At 44.1% G+C, this 19,944-nt stretch overlaps 1 protein-coding gene across 1 annotated transcript in view; it reads left to right on the top strand.

The window, feature by feature from the left end:
* Nucleotides 1–19,944, top strand: part of LOC120915271 (D-box binding PAR bZIP transcription factor) — a 78,657-nt gene that overhangs the window by 45,644 nt on the left and 13,069 nt on the right. The gene's annotated exons all lie outside the window — the stretch shown is intronic.

Consider the following 19,944-nt stretch of genomic DNA (forward strand, 5'->3'; position numbering starts at 1 on the left):
TTTGGCTAAAAAAAAAAATTCCTTTAGTGACCCTTTAAGTTCTTTTAACTGCTTTTCTTTAGGCGGCTCCATGCACACTAGCGTTTGTTTTAAGTTTAAGAAAAGCTGGAAAAATCACTGGATAAAGAATCGCTGGTAATAGCTTTTTGTAGCAGTGTTTTAGAATCTTTAGCTTTTTATTGGAAGCATTTTGTAACATTTAGGAGCGTTTCTGCTGGAAAAAATGCTCCAGGAAACGCTACAAAAACTTTATTTTTTTTCTGCTCTAGACGCTGAAGCTCAAATGGTAATGGCCTAAAGTAGTGTGCATGGACACCATAGGTTAACACTATTTAGCTTCTAGGACAGTGGTTCTGAACTCGTCACAGGTGATATCAGTGCTCAGTGATTGCAGTATTCTAGTCTGCACAGGGCTTTTTCCAGCGGGAACGCGGGGAACGCAGTTCTGGCACCTCCAGAACGGAATATATGTAATGGCAAGAGGTGCTGGAGGATCTATTGATGCTGTTGCTGGGGTATCTGTTGTTACTGGAGGCAGGGGCGGACTGACAGCTCGGGCACTGCCCGAGGGCCCCATGCCACTAGGGGGCCCCATCAGGGTTGCCAGCTTCAGTAAAACCAGGGACAGTATGAAAAAAATCAGTGTGTGTTTGTTTTTTATATCCCAAGATTATAGCTGCCCTGCCTCTCCAGTACCCTTTTTCAGTGTGTATGTATGTATGTATATGTGTTATTTATATATATATATATATATATATATATATATATATATATATATATATATATATATATATATATATATATATATATATATATATATATATATATATATATATATATACATACATACATACATACATACATACATACATACATACATACATACACACACTCTGTGGGGGTCTATTGTTGCTGGAGGGGACTTATTTTTGCGTGGGGGGGGAGGTATTATTGCTGTGGGGGTTGTATTGTAGCTGGGGTGGGTCTTATGTTGCAGGGGGTCAATTCTATACAAAATACTTGGCACAATAAAATAATTGGTTCTGTATTCTCTAAAAGGGGTGGTACTGGGAGGTGGAGCCAAGGAACAGTGCTCAGAGGTGGGTAGGGGGTAGAGTCAAGGGTGACTCAGAAAGGAGGAGTTCCTGCACCTATTCTCTGAGAGGGGAAAAAAAGCCCTGAGTCTGCATCTCCCCAAGGTAATACTTAAAATCTGGCCTGTTAGTGGGTACTGAGGACAGGAGTTAAGAACCACTGTTCTAGGAACAGCAAAAAAATCCTAATGGCTTCTAGGAGCTTGAAGCTCTGTTCACACTGGAACTGGCTGCAAATTGCACAGAACGCAGTGTCCCCATTCTCCAGTTCAGGAGCAACTCTTTGCCTGATTTCAGCCCTGAAACGGAGCTAAAGATGCACATCGTTTCTGTGCAGTGCGCTTCCCAGTAAATAAAAAAACTCCACTAAGCAGATTTGCAGGGCAGTGATTGGGCAGTAAATGTACGCGACCGTAAGCCAACAGTAGTGGGCAACACAGATCCTTCATAGGAGTCGATGGCGATTCAGGTATGCCGTTTTTTACATGGTCACTTGCAATGCCTCATGGGACTTGTAGTTTTGCAACAGCTGGGGGGGGAAGACAGTTTTAAATCCCTTGCTCTAGAAGCTGGAAAATCGCTGTAGAAGACACTCTAAAGATCCTCTGACATCGTCAAGACCAATGTAAGGGACGTAGACCTGCGTTGGACATGAGGACCCCAATGGACAGCCTACTGCCAGAGTATAGGGGAGCACTATCTACTGGGGTAATGGAAGATCAGGTAATGGTGCTTTTCCAAAGATGTAATATATTGCAGCTCACCAATCATTACATGTGGTGGCTGCATTACTTTTTTCTTTTCTACATTTTTTTTTTTTTCTCCTCCCCTTTAACTTGGTGATCTGATCAGTAACACACCTCCTGTATCAGCGTGCCTCCACTCTGGATGAAGGAGCACATGTTGGACAGCAGCATTGTCGGTATGGGGTATTAAATGGACTAGCAGCTTTAATTATACTAACACACCTAAACCTTTCATAAATTAAAAATAAATCTTTTTCATCACCCCTGTCAGTGTGAAATGGCTTGTCTCATCTCTGTAACTGATACATCTGCAGGACAGGTTGTTCTTTTGAAATACAGACTTGCTGACCAGATCACTGGATGAAAATAGAAGAAAACCTAAAAAAGTAAATGAATGCATCTTACTTATCTACGGTCTATGTTCTCTGCCGCTGGCTCCAGGATGATCTGCTCCGCTTCCCAGAACTTCCAGATTTTAGAGGGCGGTACTAAGGGTAGAGGAGTGAGAGGCGGCTGCAGCTGTCTGAGTGCTTTGAGAGGGCGGGGCAAGAGCATGGCTTGCTGGGTGCTGTGTGTGTTCATGGATGCACACAGCTTGACTCCCGTCCTGTCTTTTTGCAGCCATCTAGTTGAAGTTGCAATAGAGTAAAATTACAATACACTTTTATGAAAAATAATTTGCTATGAAGTCCCAAAACCTACTTAACCACTTCAGCCCCGGACCATTTTGCTGGTCAAAGACCAGGTCACTTTTTGCGATTCTGCACTGCGTTGCTTTAACTGACAATTGCACGGTCATGCGACGTGGCTCCCAAAAAAAATGATGTTTTGTTTTTTTTTTCCCCCCACAAATAGAGCTTTCTTTTGGTGGTATTTGATCACCTCTGCGGTTTTATTTTTTTTGCACTATAAACAAAAATAGAGCGACAATTTTGAAAGAAATTAAACCTTTTTTGCTACAATAAATATCCCCCAAAAATATATAAAAAAAAAAAAAAATTTTTTTTTCCCCTCGGCTTAGGCCGATTCGTATTCTTCGTATACATATTTATGGTAAAATAAAAAACGCAATAAGCGTTTAGTCATCGATTTGCGCAAAAGTTATAGCGTCTACAAAATAGGGGATAGCTTTATTGCATTTTATTTATAATTTTTTTTTTTTTTTTTTTTTTTTTTTTTTTTTTTTTACTAGTAATGGCGGTGATCTGCTTCTTTTTTTTGTGACTGTGACATTGTGACGGACATATTGGACACTTTTTGACACATTTTTGGGACCATTCACATTTATACAGCGATTTAGTGCTATAAAAATGCACTGATTACTGTGTAAATGTGACTGGCAGGGAAGGGGTTAACACTAGGAGGCGCTGAAGGGGTTACATATGTTCCCTAATGTGTGATTCTAACTGCAGGGGGAGGGGACTCACAAGGGGAGGAGACCGATGCGTGTTCCTCTGTACTGCAATGGCGGCGCGCGCCCCCTAGACGGCCGGGAAGCCCATGACGTCCACCCAGGATGGGAGATCCCATCTGTTGGTGTGTGTGTGTGTTTGTGTTTTTTTTTTTTTTTTTTTTTTATGGCATAGCATGTTATCCGGTTGACTAAAGGATTTTTGAAAGGATCGAAGCACCATTTTTCTGATCAAGCGCATATCAATATATGGTATAGTAAAGTTGTTGTTGTTTTTATTTTATTTTTTCCTGTCATGTTACACTAGCAGTATTTTATAAGTAATTCCTTGTGCCACCCCCAAGGATCAGCTGACGCGCACACGGGCCCGGAAATTTAGAAACGATGGGGTATCTATCGGCAGGCATAACGTATCTCAGATACGTTACGCCGCCGTAAATTAGGGCGCAAGTTCCATATTCAGAAAGAACTTGCGCCCTAAGTTACGGCGGCGTAACGTATGTGTGTCGGCGTAAGCCTGCCTAATTCAAATGTGGATGATGTGGGCGTGTTTTATTAAAATTAATTGTGACCCCACGTATTTGACCTTTTTTTACGAACGGCGCATGCGCCGTTCGTGAAAGAATCCCAATGCGCATGCTCGAAATTACGCCGCAATGTCAATGCTTTAGACGTGAACGTAACTTACGTACAGCCCTATTCGCGAACGACTTGCGCAAACGTTCTGGTGTTCCCAGTGTTTTGTGACCGTCCTGTAAAAAGGGTCAAACAGCTGTGGTGAGTGGCCATCCTTATACTGCGCACTCGTGGTGGGAGATCTACACGTTTTATCTCTGAGAATTCCGTTTGGTGTTGGGATTTATTCACTTATGGACTTCATGCTTGCTTATTTTTTCATGTATGTGCACATTTAAGTTTGATGCAGTGTTTTCTTTGTGTACATTTTTCACATGAACATGTATAGAGCCTTTTTCTTTACTTTGATAATGTACATAAAGGGTTCCAAGCAGATCTCCCTAGAAGATGTGATTCTGTCAGTGGACATGTTGAATCTCTATCGGGTGACTGTCTTTTGGTTTGTGTCAGGAGGTTGTCGTTACACGTTTTCCACGATTTTATATGCATCTGCAAGAAAAGTCATGTGACCACTTCACATCCAACCTTTGTAAACCTAACGTGTATTAAACGCTAATTGCATAATTCTTTATAGTTGGCAAACTCTACCCAAGCCTGATTTTTCAGTTTGGCGTGGTTGCTGGTAGATTGAATCACATGTTGACTTCTTGCAAGTCTCTCGGAGGGATGAGCTCAGCATGTTCAGACTTCTATAAAATGGGAAGTGGGGAAGGCGGATGAACGCTGGTGGTCAAGTGAAAGTTCTTGCAATAAATGGAAATCCAAGGGTCACACCACCTGTGCCTTTCCAGTGATGGTCATCATTATAGTGATAATGTCAACTCCTAGTCCAGGTAATTGCATAAGGTAACGCATGGCCCAGTAATCCACCAACTACCCGCTGAACAATGTATGATGATAAATGGATGATAAAGGAATGTGACCGTGGATGAGACGTGGCTTGTTCTGCGGCAGTGAGATTCCACTTGCTGCAGGTTTGGGGTATAGCTGCTAACTGCTGCTTTTGCTCACTCCATTCAACATAATGGACAGGGTTTTTTCAGGCATTTAGATAGTGGTTCTATTTTGATCTTCTGTCCTTCTTTTTTTTTTTTTTTTTTTACTTGGGTTTGGGATTTCTACTGATCGCAGTTGGTTATCACATCGGATGTGTCACTGTGGTACTAAGGGTTGCATCACCATTACCTGTTTGCTGACCCTTGCATAACGGTAATTTTGACCGTGTGAACATGCAGAAGTTGCGGCTTTTCAGTTGATGCATGGCTAGGCAATCCTACAACCATTCACTGCACTAGAGATTCTCATTTTATCCAAAATCATGCAATTTTTTTATGCTTATAATAAAGATCCCGATTCTCGGCGTAACATCTTTCACATTATCCCCCAAAAAATGTACAAGTTTACTGTTTATTTTTTTTAATAATTTTAAATGTATTTTTTATTTTTTTTTACCCCAAAAATTCATTTTGAAAGACCTCTGCACAAATAAAGTGTGACATATAAAATATTTCAACCGTCGCCATTTTATTCTCTAGGGTCTCTGCTAAAATATATATATATATGTGTGTGTGTGTGTGTGTGTGTGTGTGTGTGTGTGTGTGTGTGTTTGAGGGTTCCAAGTAATTTTCTAGCAAAAAAAAATACAGAATTTTTTTTTTTTTTTTTTAAACTTGTAAGCAGCAAGTGTTAGAAAAAGGCTTGGTCTCTTTAAGTGGTTAAAATGACCTCTTTTTCAGACCAAAGTTCGTCCCCTTGATCTAAACGAACCAAGTGATACTTTTGGGATTGATTTTACTAAAGGCAAATCCACTCTGCACTACAAGTGCACTTGGAGGTGCAGTCGCTGTAGATCTGAGAGGAAGATCTAAAATGAGAGGAAGCTCTGCTGATTTTTTTTCATCCAATCATGTGCAAGCTAAAATGCATTTTTTTTCTTTGCATGTATAGCGCCTTAGGGCCAGATCCACAAAGCAGATGCGCCGACTTAACTCGAGATACGCGGCGTAATTGAAATTTACACGGCGCGTATATTTGCGCCTGATCCTCAAAACAAGATGCGCCTTAAAATCAGGTTTTTCCGTCCTACCTAAAATAATTAAACCGGCGCTTTTCTGTGCGCAAATTACGCTAGAAACGCCGCTGTTTTGATAGGCAAAGATGCAACTGAGGGAGATGGGGCGATCCACAAAATTAAGTGTGTGCGCCGTAGATTACGCCCTGTGCGCTTCTGTTAGTTTCAATGTGTAAATTTACACATTATAAAAGGTGCCCTAATTTTACACATGCCGTGTAAAGGTCAGCTAAAGCAACACCATTAAGGAAGAGCTGAGCACACACACTTGCTGGACTACAATCTGTATGCCAACATGCCAGGGGCATCCATGCGCATAGCTAGACTAGCGACTTCAGTGACCGAGGGTACCCCTTCTTTTGAGGGAACAGCAGTCAGGAGACGCCTCGCAGAATGCATCTTTGCACAGTAAACACACACATTAATTATGTCACAATGAGAATGCATTCATTCACACCACTGTGGTCCCTAGCACAGACATATCACATGCACATCTAATTGGATTAGATCCAAGTACCCCCCCCCCCCCATTGGTACTTGAGAGCAGTAACGCCACGCCACGGCTCCAATTCTGTTATTGTGCATTCATATATCATTCAGGGACCACTTCTCCCTGGTCCTGGGGATCCCTTCTCCACCAAAACTGAGGGTGACACCCTTATTTAATCAGGAATGCCACCCCCCGACATTCACACACATAAACCAAATCATAAGTACAGTATAATAAACAAAATCATAAAAATATTAAAAAAAATCAGAAGTACCCCGGCAAATTAATTTCGGCGGCGATTTTTCCGTCTGGGCTGCCCACGGCCAACTGGAGGATCTTCATGGGGGGGGGGTGTTAGCAGGGGCAGAAGGAGCCTCCCCTGGTGTCTGTCCTCCTGCTGGCCTGCCCTCCAAGGCCACTGCTATCCTTGTCAGTTTGTGAGGGCAACCACATTGGCCTGGCCAGCCCAGTTATTGTCCTGGACAGCCCGGGAATTGTCCTGCAAAGCCTGGGTCAGGGCAGTCACCTCCTGGGCCACACCTGTTGTGGCGGTCTTCATGTCCCACAAACATGTGATGACCGCCAATGAGTTTGTGGCCACATCACTGAGTGACTCCTTCATTACACCCAGGCTGTGCTCCATCTGGGTCAGAGTGTCTTTTATCTGACCCAGAGTGCGAGTCTGCCGGGCATTGTCCTTCTGCAGACTGGCCGGCAGATGCTCGGCCACCCCCCTGGGTCGCCATCCTGCCTGCCCCTGAGGCTTGTGGCCTGGGAGGAGGGGGGAGAGTGACCCTTGTGGGTTGCGGCCTGTTAGGGGAGGAGCGGGAGGGGCTACCCCTGATGGTGGCCTGACTGCTGCCAGCCTCTGTGGTAGCCTCAAGGGTATCCTCAAAGGTCATCATATCAGAGGCCAAAAGGACTTCCCGGCCAATCTGCAGATCTTCTTCCTCCTCCCCCTCATCCTCCTCCCCCTCAACCTCCTCATGAGGGGAGGTTTGGCCACTCCCCTCCCCTGGGGACTCCTCAGCAGCCTCTTGTCCTTGGGGTGGTGCAGCAGCCTGGCCTGATGGGCCAGCAACCTCCTGGCCTGATGGGCCTGCAATCTCCTGGTCATCTGTGGAGGACACAAAACAATCACAGGTTTGAGGATCCACACACTTGGCACATCTTCCCTTCCCCCACCCACACATGCTAATCACCAGATAGAAAAACCAAAAACTTACCTGGCCCCACAGGAACACCTGTCTGAAATCCACGCAGGCCCACCACCTGCTCTGGCTGGAAACACCGGGCCACTGCCCATTCCTCCTCACTCAGACGGATGGGGCAGGCTGGGCCTCCTCCAGTGCCCGTGGTATGGGCATTGATCTTTGCCACCTTATTACGGGCCACGCTCTTTAGATCGTTGATCTTTTTTTGGATGCCAGCGGGGGTCCTCGTCTTCCCCCCGCCGCATTGATCTGATCCGTAACCTTCTTTAGAATCGCCTTCCTTTGGGCCGGGGAGGTGTTCCGGCTATCAGGGCCATGTAAATATCGGCCATATTGGACGATGGCCCGAGCAAGAATTTGCTTCTCTACCAGAGAAAAATTGAGCTTCCTGCGCCTGGGTGCCATCACAGACACCACTCAGCAACAAGAAGAAACTCACAGGACAAACAAACAAAAATACACACACAACAAACAAACAAAAAAACTCACAGAAGAAACACACAAAAAGCAAAACACACAAGCAGACAGCTACTACAAATTCAAAAACAAACACGCAAAAAACAAACACAAAATACACTCAGAAAAAAACAAACAGAAAATACACTTAGCAGAAACAAACGCCAACTACAATCTAATACTCCTCAAACTTCTCTATCACACACAACTCACCAACAAACACCGACAAACATTCAGAGCAGAAGCAACTTGCTCTAGGAAGGGAACACAGGGAAATACTTTTGCAAGGGAAGTGTGTTTGACTGGGGCTATTTATACACAGGGCGATCCTCAAACTAAGTACGCTTGGCCTTTTTCCTATCTCACTGATTGCGCCAAGCAAAGTTCTGCACATGCCCAGTGAGAAGCAGATTCATGCGGGCCGGCCCTTCATTTGCATGGGGTCACGGCTCATTACAATGAAGCGCGTCCACTTCCTTCCCACTTGCAATAACCCTGCCTTACGCCTCGGGATTTAAGTTACGCAAGCGCAATTTTGTGCGCAAATGCGCTGTGCATACGGCACTTACGACACCAACTTAGGGCGCCGTAACTTAAATGACATAAGTTTTGCCCCAATGGCCTTTACTCTAAACGTCTGGCGTAAATGTCTCAAAAACTATCCCCTTGCCTCGATCTGCCCACCACTTGTAAACGTTCTGTTCAATCCGACTATTCCAGATAGCATGTCCCTGGGTAGGATTTCCCCATGGCTCAATGTACCTCTGTTTCAGCTACGGAATGTAGTTGATCCCATTACGCGGAGGCTGTACTCTTTTGATTTCCTGTGTAGAAAATTTAATATACCATCTCATCTTTTTTATTTCTATCTACAAGTTAGACATTTCTTTCAATCCAAATCTCCCACCTTGACCCTCGACAGACCGACAGCATTTGAGTTTTTGTGTGCTCAGGGCCCTCATCAATTACATTTAATCTCCTCTATCCACCGTATCCTCCACGAGTCGAATCCTATTTCTGAAACCACACACCTTTACATGAGCAAATGGTCACACTTATTGGGTAAGCCCATTACGGTTCAGGTTTGGGACAAGATTCGGTCCTCTACTTTTAAGTCTTCTAAATGTGTGACTCATCGAGAAACGTCCATTAAAATCCTCATGTTCTGGTATAAAACCCCTGATGTTGTCCACAAGTACGCTCCCTCGGTCTCACCACTTTGCTGGCGTTGTGGAAGCATTACTGGTAGTTTATTCCATATCTTTTGGAATTGTTCCCTGGTCCAACCCTTTTGGCTGAGGGTGAGGCTGTTGTTACAAGAGGTATTAGATTTGTCCCTTCCGTTTGACCCTTTAAATTTTCTCTTGGGACTTCCGTTCCCTGGCCTGACCAAAAATGTAAACCGCTTGGCCGCCTATGTATTACTTGTGGCCAGGAGGCTTATACCGCTGTGTTGGTTATCCACGGCTCCCCCTCCGTGGTCCAGATTTCTGCACCTAGTCACTGAGATTCGGAGGATGGAGTATTTAACAGCGTCTGTCCATGATTCTATTCCACAATTCGATAAGGTTTGGGACCACTCGAGATACGGGACTTCTGTGCCACTAGCCTCACCTTAGCTTTTAATTTCTATCTATTTTTTATTTTTTATTTTCCACAAGACACTTAATATTCACCATTATTCTCTGTCCTATGTTGCTAATTTCTACATTGGAGTTGTTTGTTCTGCATTATTCTGATATTCTTGTGCAGATTACCGTTGTGATCTGCATATTTGGACACTGTATATTTGTCATTTGTCTCTATGCTCTCTTTTGAGAAATCTCTTTGATATCATTATGTTGATGTTATCATTCTTTTGTACTCTATGATCCTGCTTTGTACTATGTGTTTTTGTAAAACCCAATAAAAATACAATTTAAAAAAAAAAAAATGACATAAGTTTTGAGTAACTTAATTTGCGGCGCTGGCTGTGGATCTGGCCCTTAGTCTTTATTTTATAAGGTACATAAAGGGTCCCATAAGCAGATGGGGCAGGTCCCCATAGAAGATGTCATTCTGTCAGTGGACATGTTGAATTTTTCTCAGATCTACAGCGACTACACTTCCAAGTGCACTTGTAGTGCAAAGTGGATTTGCCTTTAGTAAATGACCCCCTATGTTTCTTTTTATCTCTCTGAACTGAGAAATTTGATACATTTTGCAGGCTGCTGCTTCTTCGATCGGAGAACAACTCTGCACTTTTTACATGAATCCTGAAAATTCAGTGTTAAGATCGTGAAAGAGGTTGAATCGAGTGTGTGTGTGTGTGTGTGTGTGTGTGTGTGTGTGTGTGTGTGTGTGTTTATAATAATAATATTTATTATTATTATTTATTAATAATAATATTTTTGTACATTCACATCAGTCCCTGCACTCTAGGAGCTTACAATCGAAGGTCCCAAAATATAAATTTAAATAAAAATAAATAAATAAAATTAAAAAATTAATGAATTGTGCAGCTCTACACTGCACAATGGAAGATGGGAAATGATTGCCAGACACCAAGGTTGGCGATTGAACAAACCATTGTTTAGTACTCAGATGCTTCTTAGAATGTATTTATTCTAGTCCCTACATGTCATAATGGCAACACTTGTACCCCCAACCATCTGACACTGTGAAAAATTAAGACCTCCAAATAGGTGGGATTTCTCGCGCAACAAAATTGTAAGTGACAACTGCGGTCATAGAAAAATATATTTATTACAAGACATAAAATATCAAATCTCAAAACTAGAATTAAAAACATTTTAGAAAAGTACTGTAAGTCCCCACATGCCCCAGGACTAGGCTAAGAGCATGCCCGACAGTGGGAAAACCTTTTGATACCAGGGATGATGGCAACTACATGCCACTACACATGAGCTACCTTTTTCACAATCTGACACTGTAGCCTTGGCACTATGGGATCCCACCACTGCTCAGGACATGAGATTGAAAACTTTTAAGACGGCATATGCTAGGAATGAATCTCTGTGCTCTGCAAAGCTCTGTATAATACAAAGGATTTTTGAGAACCCCCTGAAGGGACCTTGCTGAGAGTTCAGCCAGACAGGCTGTTTCTCCGCTTCCTTGTCTCCAGAAAATATTAAATCTTCTGCCTTCTATCCCAAAGTTACTTTGTAATATCCGCCTCTAGTTGCAGATATGTTGGATAATGAAAATGTATACCGCAGATGTAACTAGGCGATTGTTTTTCTATACAAATTATTATAAGATGTTTCAAATAACACAGTATATATAGGCCTTCTTTTTTATTCTAGGCATTTAGGAGGACACTACTGATGTACAATTCTTTACCATTAGGAAGGTTTTGGCTTAAATAGTAAGTTTTGGAGCAGGGTACACATGACCACTGGTACAACTGCCACCACTGCAGCCCACACAGCTGCTATAGGGCCTGAGCTAGGGAGACCCGCGCCTGCCCGTTCTGCCTATAAGCCATTGAATTGGGCTGTCCAGCCACATCCAGACCTACATTGTCGCAGAACCCACTGTGACAGTATATCCACGTGTCACTGTCACTTATAAACACAAGTTGGCGGACGTTGTCTTAAAGCGAAAGTAAATCCATAGATTTAACAGTTTTAAAAACCATGCCAATAACGTAACTGTCGCTTTGGTTGGTTGTGCGCTCAACCAAAGTGCCAAACCATCCAATGGCTGGTTTCATAACTGATCACATGTAGCATCATGGCAGCTGAAGATTAAACGGAGGCCAAGATTCCTTGGCTGAAAACGATAGAAGGGTTTACTTCCACTTTAAGCCAGCCATAGATGGTTCAAACCTTAGTAGGGCACTGGCCAAGATTTGAACCATCTTTGGGCAGGCTGATTGAACCCAAGTCAATCCATTGATCGACTTTGGTATGAAGAGCATGTCAGATCTTTTTTCATGCTATTGCCAGCGGCTATAGCTGCTAGCAATAGTGACTGTATATTTTGTAACTACTTGCTGTGAAATACTGTACATTTCCCTATTGTGTACCACCTCATTCCTTGTGACATGCTTTACATTTCCTGTTCTGCGACATCTCATTCTGCATGCTAGGCTGTACATAAACTATTGTGCACCTCCGCATTCTGTATGCTATGTCGTACATTCCCTAATTGCATTGTTTCCTTCCATATGCAATGCTGTACATTCCCTACTCCACAAAGTCTCATTCCGTATGCCATGCTGTACATTGCCTACTCCACAAAGCCTCATTCCGTATGCCATGCCGTACATTGCCTACTCCACAAAGCCTCATTCCGTATGCCATGCTGTACATTGCCTACTCCACAAAGCCTCATTCCGTATGCCATGCCGTACATTGCCTACTCCACAAAGCCTCATTCCGTATGCCATGCACTACATTCCCTACCCCCACAGAGCCTCATTCCATATGCCATGCACTACATTCCCTTCTCCACAGAGCCTCATTCCGTATGCCATGCACTACATTCCCTACTCCACAAAGCCTCATTCTGTATGCCATGCACTACATTCCCTTCTCCACAGAGCCTCATTCCGTATGCCATGCACTACATTCCCTACTCCACAAAGCCTCATTCTGTATGCCATGCACTACATTCCCTTCTCCACAAAGCCTCATTCCGTATGCCATGCACTACATTCCCTACTCCACAAAGCCTCATTCTGTATGCCATGCTGTACATTCTTCTTCTCCACAAAGCCTCATTCCGTATGCCATGCACTACATTCCCTACTCCACAAAGCCTCATTCTGTATGCCATGCACTACATTCCCTACTCCACAAAGCCTCATTCTGTATGCCATGCTGTACATTCTTCTTCTCCACAAAGCCTCATTCCGTATGCCATGCACTACATTCCCTACTCCACAAAGCCTCATTCTGTATGCCATGCACTACATTCCCTACTCCACAAAGCCTCATTCCGTATGCCATGCACTACATTCCCTACTCCACAAAGCCTCATTCCGTATGCCATGCACTACATTCCCTACTCCACAAAGCCTCATTCCGTATGCCATGCACTACATTCCCTACTCCACAAAGCCTCATTCCGTATGCCGTGCTCTACATTCCCTACTCCACAAAGCCTCATTCCTTATGCCATGCTGTACATTCTTCTACTCCACAAAGCCTTATTCCATGCTGACATTCCCTACTCCACAAAGCCTCATTCCGTATGCCATGCCACATGGATATCATTCTTTGTGCTTTGCTGTACACTTTTTATATTCTGCACACTGTGCTGTACCAACCTCTCTTGTACTTGCCTACAATACCACAGCTGCATCCTTACCAGTCTTTTTAATAACCTACCATGGGGTGTGGTGTGTGTGTGTGTGTGTGTGGTGTTGTGTGTTTTTTTTTTTTTTAATGATGGGGCTGTGAAGATTTTTGCCATGGGGTCCTATAACTTCTAGTTCCACCCCTGCACAGAACTAGAAATCCAATGGGCGAGGTTGCAGCATATTTGGAATAATGAATGTGTGGTATCGCACGTGTGGCACTTCCCTTGTTTATGAGGGAGTACAGTCATTTGAATTATTATACAGCTGCCTTTTGTATCGGCATTGGAACTTGTCTAGCTTTGTGATAGTTCTGGGTTTGAAAGGGTGCACTTTCAGCAGGATCAAGGGCAGAACTTTAGTCATATCAGTGTATGTGGCTGTTTCAGGCCCTGCACATGTAGAAGAAAATTATTCAAAGTTGCCTACTTTGATTTATGTATCCATGCAGAAAGAAAATTTTGGGACTATACAGGATAACGTGAATGTGTACAGTATATTGTGCTGAAATCTGTGTATGAGTGCTGTAAAGGCTCATTCACTCTAGCACTTGGGGGACGGTAAAATACAATGGTTAAGAGTGGGATGGCACCACTCTTGCGCAGGAGTGCAGCCATCCTTGCACACAGGCGCTGTGCTGGAATAAAAACCGAGCTGCAACTGTGTACGTTCCAAAGTGGACTGCGAGAAGGCAGGTAGGTTTATTTTATTGCAGAACAGACATGGGGGTCTTTAGTTCAGCTTTAAATCGTCTCCCTAAATCTGGTGTTGAAATGACAGCACAACCAATTTCATTATTTTCCTAATAAGAGTACATTGGGTGTCCCCACATATCATTGCAGGGAATGGGGCGGACTCCTGTAAACCCCAACTTTTAACCCATATACTTGTGTATAATTTAAAGGGACTTCAAACTCTCCCTTTAAAAGTGTTACTATACCCAACAGTAAAATCTGTCTGCATATGCAGAATAGCATGCTTGTTATACTCGCTGTGGAACTTAATGGGTTAATCCTCTGTATTGTGTAAAAGGGCTCTTTAATCCTGTATGGTCACTCTCGGCAGGGCCAGATAAGACTGTGAGTCTAGTACTGTTGCACATGCTCAGTTTGGTCTCTATTGCTGGAGAGAACATTTCCTTGTTGATCAGAGCTAGCCAGGTCATATGATATTGACATCACACATGTGGGTGTGTATACAGATCCTAAATGACAGCCCAGTCCCTCCCTCCTCCATGCCCAGTAACTAAAAAAGAACAGTGGGTGGGGTGTCGCATCTTAATGGATGATCTGTCTCCCATAACCACAGCATGAGGACACAGGCTATAGTGGAAATTTTCTCCTACCTAAACACTCGGCACTCAGGCAGACCCTGCAGTTTATCATGCGTCAGTATTTTTAATGTAAAAAGATTTATAAGCTGTGGGGGCGGTGGCACAGATGAACTATTTTTACATTACTGGGTTTAGTACCACTTAGGCCCGGATTCACGTAGATGCGCGTAACTTTGTGCGGGCGTAACGTATCCTATTTACGTTACGCCTCCGCAACTTTTACAGGCAAGTGCCGTATCCTCAAAAGAAAGTTGCGGCGGCGTAGCGTAAATAGGCCGGTGTAAGCCCGCCTAATTCAAATTGTGAAGAGGTGGGTGTGTGTTATGTAAATTAACCATGACCCGACGTGATTGACGTTTTTCACGAACGGCGCATGCGCCGTCCGTGGAATATCCCAGTGTGCATTGCTCCAAAGTACGCCGCAAGGACGTATTGGTTTCGACGTGAACGTAAATGACGTCCAGCCCCATTCACGGACGACTTGCGCAAACAATGTAAATTTTTAAAAATTCGATGCGGGAACGACGTCCATACTTAACATTGGTACGCCACCATATAGCAGGGGTAACTTTGCGTCGGGAAAAACCTAACGTAAACGGCGTATCTGTACTGCGTCGGCCGGGCGTACATTCGTGAATTCGCGTGTCTAGCTGATTTACATATTTCTAGGCGTAAATCAGCGTACACGCCCCTAGCAGCCAGCGTAAATGTGCAGTTAAGATCCGACGGCGTAATACTTACGCCGGTCGGATCTAATAGAAATCTATGCGTAACTGATTCTAAGAATCAGGCGCATAGATACGACCGCTCGGACTCGGATACGATGGCGTATCTGGAGATACGCCATCGTATCTCCTTTGAGAATCTGGGCCTGCATTTCTGTGACTTCTGTCTTTCCACTTAGTCTTTTTTTTCTTTTCTTTTTTCTTGCATGGTTTGATACTTCATGGTAAATGAAAGCAAGCATCTGATTGGATGCTTCATGCAGAGCTAATTTTGCACCACGATCCGAAATAACCAAACTATCACATTAAATATTAATTTACGGAGTCCTAGAAACTGCTGTCACTGTATGCATCCAATGTCATCAAAGACATTAAAGAACTGCAGTCTAAACAAAAATGTCCTGTAGTTTCCAAAGGCAAAGCTCTTTAGATCCCTGAACATAACCTACTGACAATTTAACCTTAGTTTCTTAAGCCGAGAGGCTGTTAATATGCATATTAGCTGATCTCCTAAACCCAACACACAGAATAATTTGTTAGGATACATGTGCCGCCAGCGCACCATCTTAAATTAATCAGCTTTTATTTGCACGCATAAAGGTCATAAGCACACAGCAGCAACAGTTCTGATTTCCTGCCATGCAGGACTCTTTAATGAACGTGTATCAAGGATCATATGAGACTTTCTAAGGGAGTCGCGTGGCTCCAAATTGTTGCTTTTTTCCATATGGTCTGTATGTACATAAATAAAAGCAGATTCATTTAAAGAAATAGCCCAGCCCACCAGGGTATGGAGGGAGCATGACTACGTGACTGTGCCGTTCCAGAGAACCAGTCATCGGATTCCAATGTGATAAGGGACAGTGATGTCATCCACCTGGGTCATCTCCAACACTGGTGGACTTCTGCAGTGGCGAGGGTGCGTAGATGGGTTATTTTAGTTTACTGAAGGGTGGTGTAGGCTCTGTCACTTTGCTCTGAATGGGCAGCGTGGTATTGTCTCATCAAAGTGGTGTGTTGGCATCACATGTGCGTTGACTTTTGAAGACGGCCTGCATGTTCTGTTGCTAATAAAGTTGATTACTTCTTGGTCTAGAGCCATATGGAGTGCAACTAAAACATATTGTTATCCTCCCTGCTTTTAAAATGAACCTTTTCATTCTACTGGTATATAAATCTAGAGATGCCTATTATGGATTTATTCTTTATATGTATTTTTATTTTTTCCCCAAAACATGTAATTTTGTCAAAGGTTGGCAACTAAACACTCCCCTCCATTGCTAAGCATTTCTTTTGGCCACTGATGTGTACCAAATAGAAATTGGGAGCTTTCAGTTAACTGTAAACCATAGCATGCATGCTCTGTTTACATCATGCTATGCATCATGCATGTACATAGCTCCTTGGCATTGAGGCCCACCCGCCGAGAAGCCACATATATGCGCACTCCTGACGCAAAGAGATTAAAGGACAACAAAGACTCCTGTAAAGGACAGTCCTAAACAAGCACCAATTCCAATGATGACTTGTGTGTTAAACAAAATGTCTTCATTAAAGTGGTTGTTAAGGTTCTCCTTTTTTCTTTTTTAATAACAAACATATCATACTTGCCTCCACTGTGCAGTTTGTTTCTGCACAGAGTGGCCTCGATCCTCTGGTTCTGGGGTCCCACGGCGGCTCTCTCGGCTCCTCCTTGCAATAGCTAACCCCCTCCTGGGAAGCTCTCCCCCAAGGGGGTTACCTTGCGGGCACGCTACCGTGTCATACATTTGGCGTCCATAGCTGCCAAGTGTATGACTCGGGCCCGCCCCGGTGCCCGCGTCATTGGATTTGATTGACAGCAGCGCGAGCCAATGGTTGCGCTGCTATCAATCTATCCAATGAAGAGCTGAGAAGCCTTGGCAAAGATCGAGCATGTTCGACGTGGGACTTTCCAGGGCTCGGGTAAATAAAACGGGGGACTGGGGGGTCGGTAACTGTCAGATGTTTTTTCACCTTTTAATGCATAGGATGCAACCCCTTTAAGAGCCCTTTCACACTGGGGCTGGCGGGAGCGTTGACTGTAAAAATGCTATTTGCCCGCTAGTGGGGCGCTTTTAACCACAGCTAGTGGCCAAATAAAGGGATAAATTTGCCCGTGTAGCGTTGTTTTGTAGGCGCTTTGACAGCGGTGCCCGTTTATTTTAATGTACAAGAGCAGTGGAAGAGCTCCTTCACTGCCCCAAAGATGCTGCTTGCAGGACATTTCAAAACAAAAGGCAAAGGCATACTTGCCCTAGAACGGGGCCTCGGCATCTGATTCCAGTCCACGCTGAGGGTGCTGACATTTTCACTCGCAGTTTCTTCCGGGTTCGCGGCTCTGGCGCTGTGAGTGGCCAGGGCTGCGATTACGTCACTCTCGAGCATGTGTATGGGAGTCTTCTTCCCAGCAAGGTCTGGCAGTGTCTACTGGGCCTTCACAGCACATGCGCCGCTGATGTCTTATTATAGGCTTACCTGTAAGTAAAAAAAAAAATGTATATAGGACCACTTTAAATACATTCTTCTCTACAGTTTTACACTATGTGGGATTGTGTTTTTTTTTTTCTTGCATGGATGTGGTCGGCAAGCCTGTGTCACACAGGCAGTCACAGCGGTCATGCCTTTTTTGTGATGTGGATGTGATGTAATGTGATGTAAAAATGCAGATTCAGTACAACTGAGCATAGCGTTGCTGACCACGACACTTACCTGTGTGACCGATGCAGCAGTCGTGCAGGAAACTTTTGTTCAGTGATGCTGAAGCTGCATAGGTGTCACTGAGCAGATGCATGTAAACCCATCATTGCTGCAAGGGCCGCTTCCAGCTAACACTTTCATTTGCCGCCCCCCATGTACACAGTGCAGGGTAAGACCCTCTATTGCTCAGAGCCCCTTACAAGGGCTGTGGAAAATGGGCCATTTGGCAAGCCATAGTGATGTCGCCCTGGTATCATCATTTTCCACACAGCTTTCAATTAGACTTCATTCTAATCCTATTAAAAATACATTTTCTAAGCTGCTAACAAATTAATTTGAATTCCAGTTCCTATTTATACATAAATGGAAATAAATATGAATACGATTTTTATCAGGTATATTATATATTATATTATATTATATTATCCTAAATGGCGAATAAAGTTTTAGAAATCAAGTGTTCCTCTGATCCAAAACCTGTTCAGACCCGACCCTGCATGTAATTGTGTCAGATAATAAAATGTGTTTTCATTTTTTCAGCAGCATCTTATATTAGATGCAAATAGCATTCCTATGTGGGCATACATCTACCCACATAAGCTCTGCAGAAGGTTGGCAGCAGATCTGCTCCTGCATCCATCCTCGCTTGCTCCCCCTCCCATTTCCCCCCCAGGAATTTAGGATTTCACATCAATTAGTCTCGCTCGGCCGGCTTCCTTTGTACAAGTCCTCTCACTTCTCGTCCCCTCCCTTCTTTTTCTTTTTTTTTTTTTATTATTTCTAGCACCCTCCTTTTCATTCCCTTCCCTGGGGCCACCTCACACTCCAGCTCCATGTGCAATGCTCACCGCAAACCCATCCCTCCCTCCCATAGAGCATGGCCAGCCAGGGAAATCCACTCACGGGGAGCGGCTGCAAGAGCTGCCATGTGCCAGGCCAAGGATGGGAGGCGAGAGGGCCGGGCCTGGTGCTGCAGACGCCTCTCTGTGCAGCGACACGAGACCGGATTAGTGCGCACAGTCCCGTGCACAGACACGCCGGGCACCTGAGTGCAGACTAGGCTACCCACTGAGGGTGGACCTTGACCCTGTACTGGAGGCACACAGTCCTATTCAGTTGGTGTGCTAGATTCATACAGCTAGATAGAGTGCAAGCTCCAACGAGCACGGCCCTCTGTTCCCTCCTGTATTAAATTGTAGTGTACCTATACTGCCGGCCCTCATGTTGTAAAGCGCTGGGCAAACTGTTGGTGCTATATAAATCCTGTATTATAGTGTGTGTGTGTGTGTGTGTGTGTGTGTGTGTGTGTGCCACTTTCAGGCCTTGCAGCAGAGATATATCAAAGCAACAGCATTTTGTCAACATTTCGACCAGTCTTGGTCTGTCTTTCTCAAGATGGACTGAGCTCCGTCGACATTTTAAAATGCCATTACTTTGATTCATCTCTGCAGCAAGACCCATACTTGTACAGATTCTGAAATGGCATGGCTAGGCACCCAGGAATTTACCTCATACATGGTGTACTGTGTGTGTGTGTGTGTGTGTGTGTTTCAGTCCACCTTAAACCTGGACACATTATTCAGACAGGAATGTGGCTAGGAACAGGACTTGAGCAGAGGGTGAGGGGTAGGGTATCCTGGATTGCCCGGGACAGTCCTGCATTTTGCAGGTCTGTCCCGGGCACCTTCATTCCAGGATAATACAGTGTCCCGGAATGAAATGGACACTGTTCTGTGATTCGTTAC

The sequence above is a fragment of the Rana temporaria genome, chromosome 10 (assembly GCF_905171775.1).
Source record: "Rana temporaria chromosome 10, aRanTem1.1, whole genome shotgun sequence".
NCBI classification, from domain to species: Eukaryota; Metazoa; Chordata; class Amphibia; order Anura; family Ranidae; genus Rana; species Rana temporaria.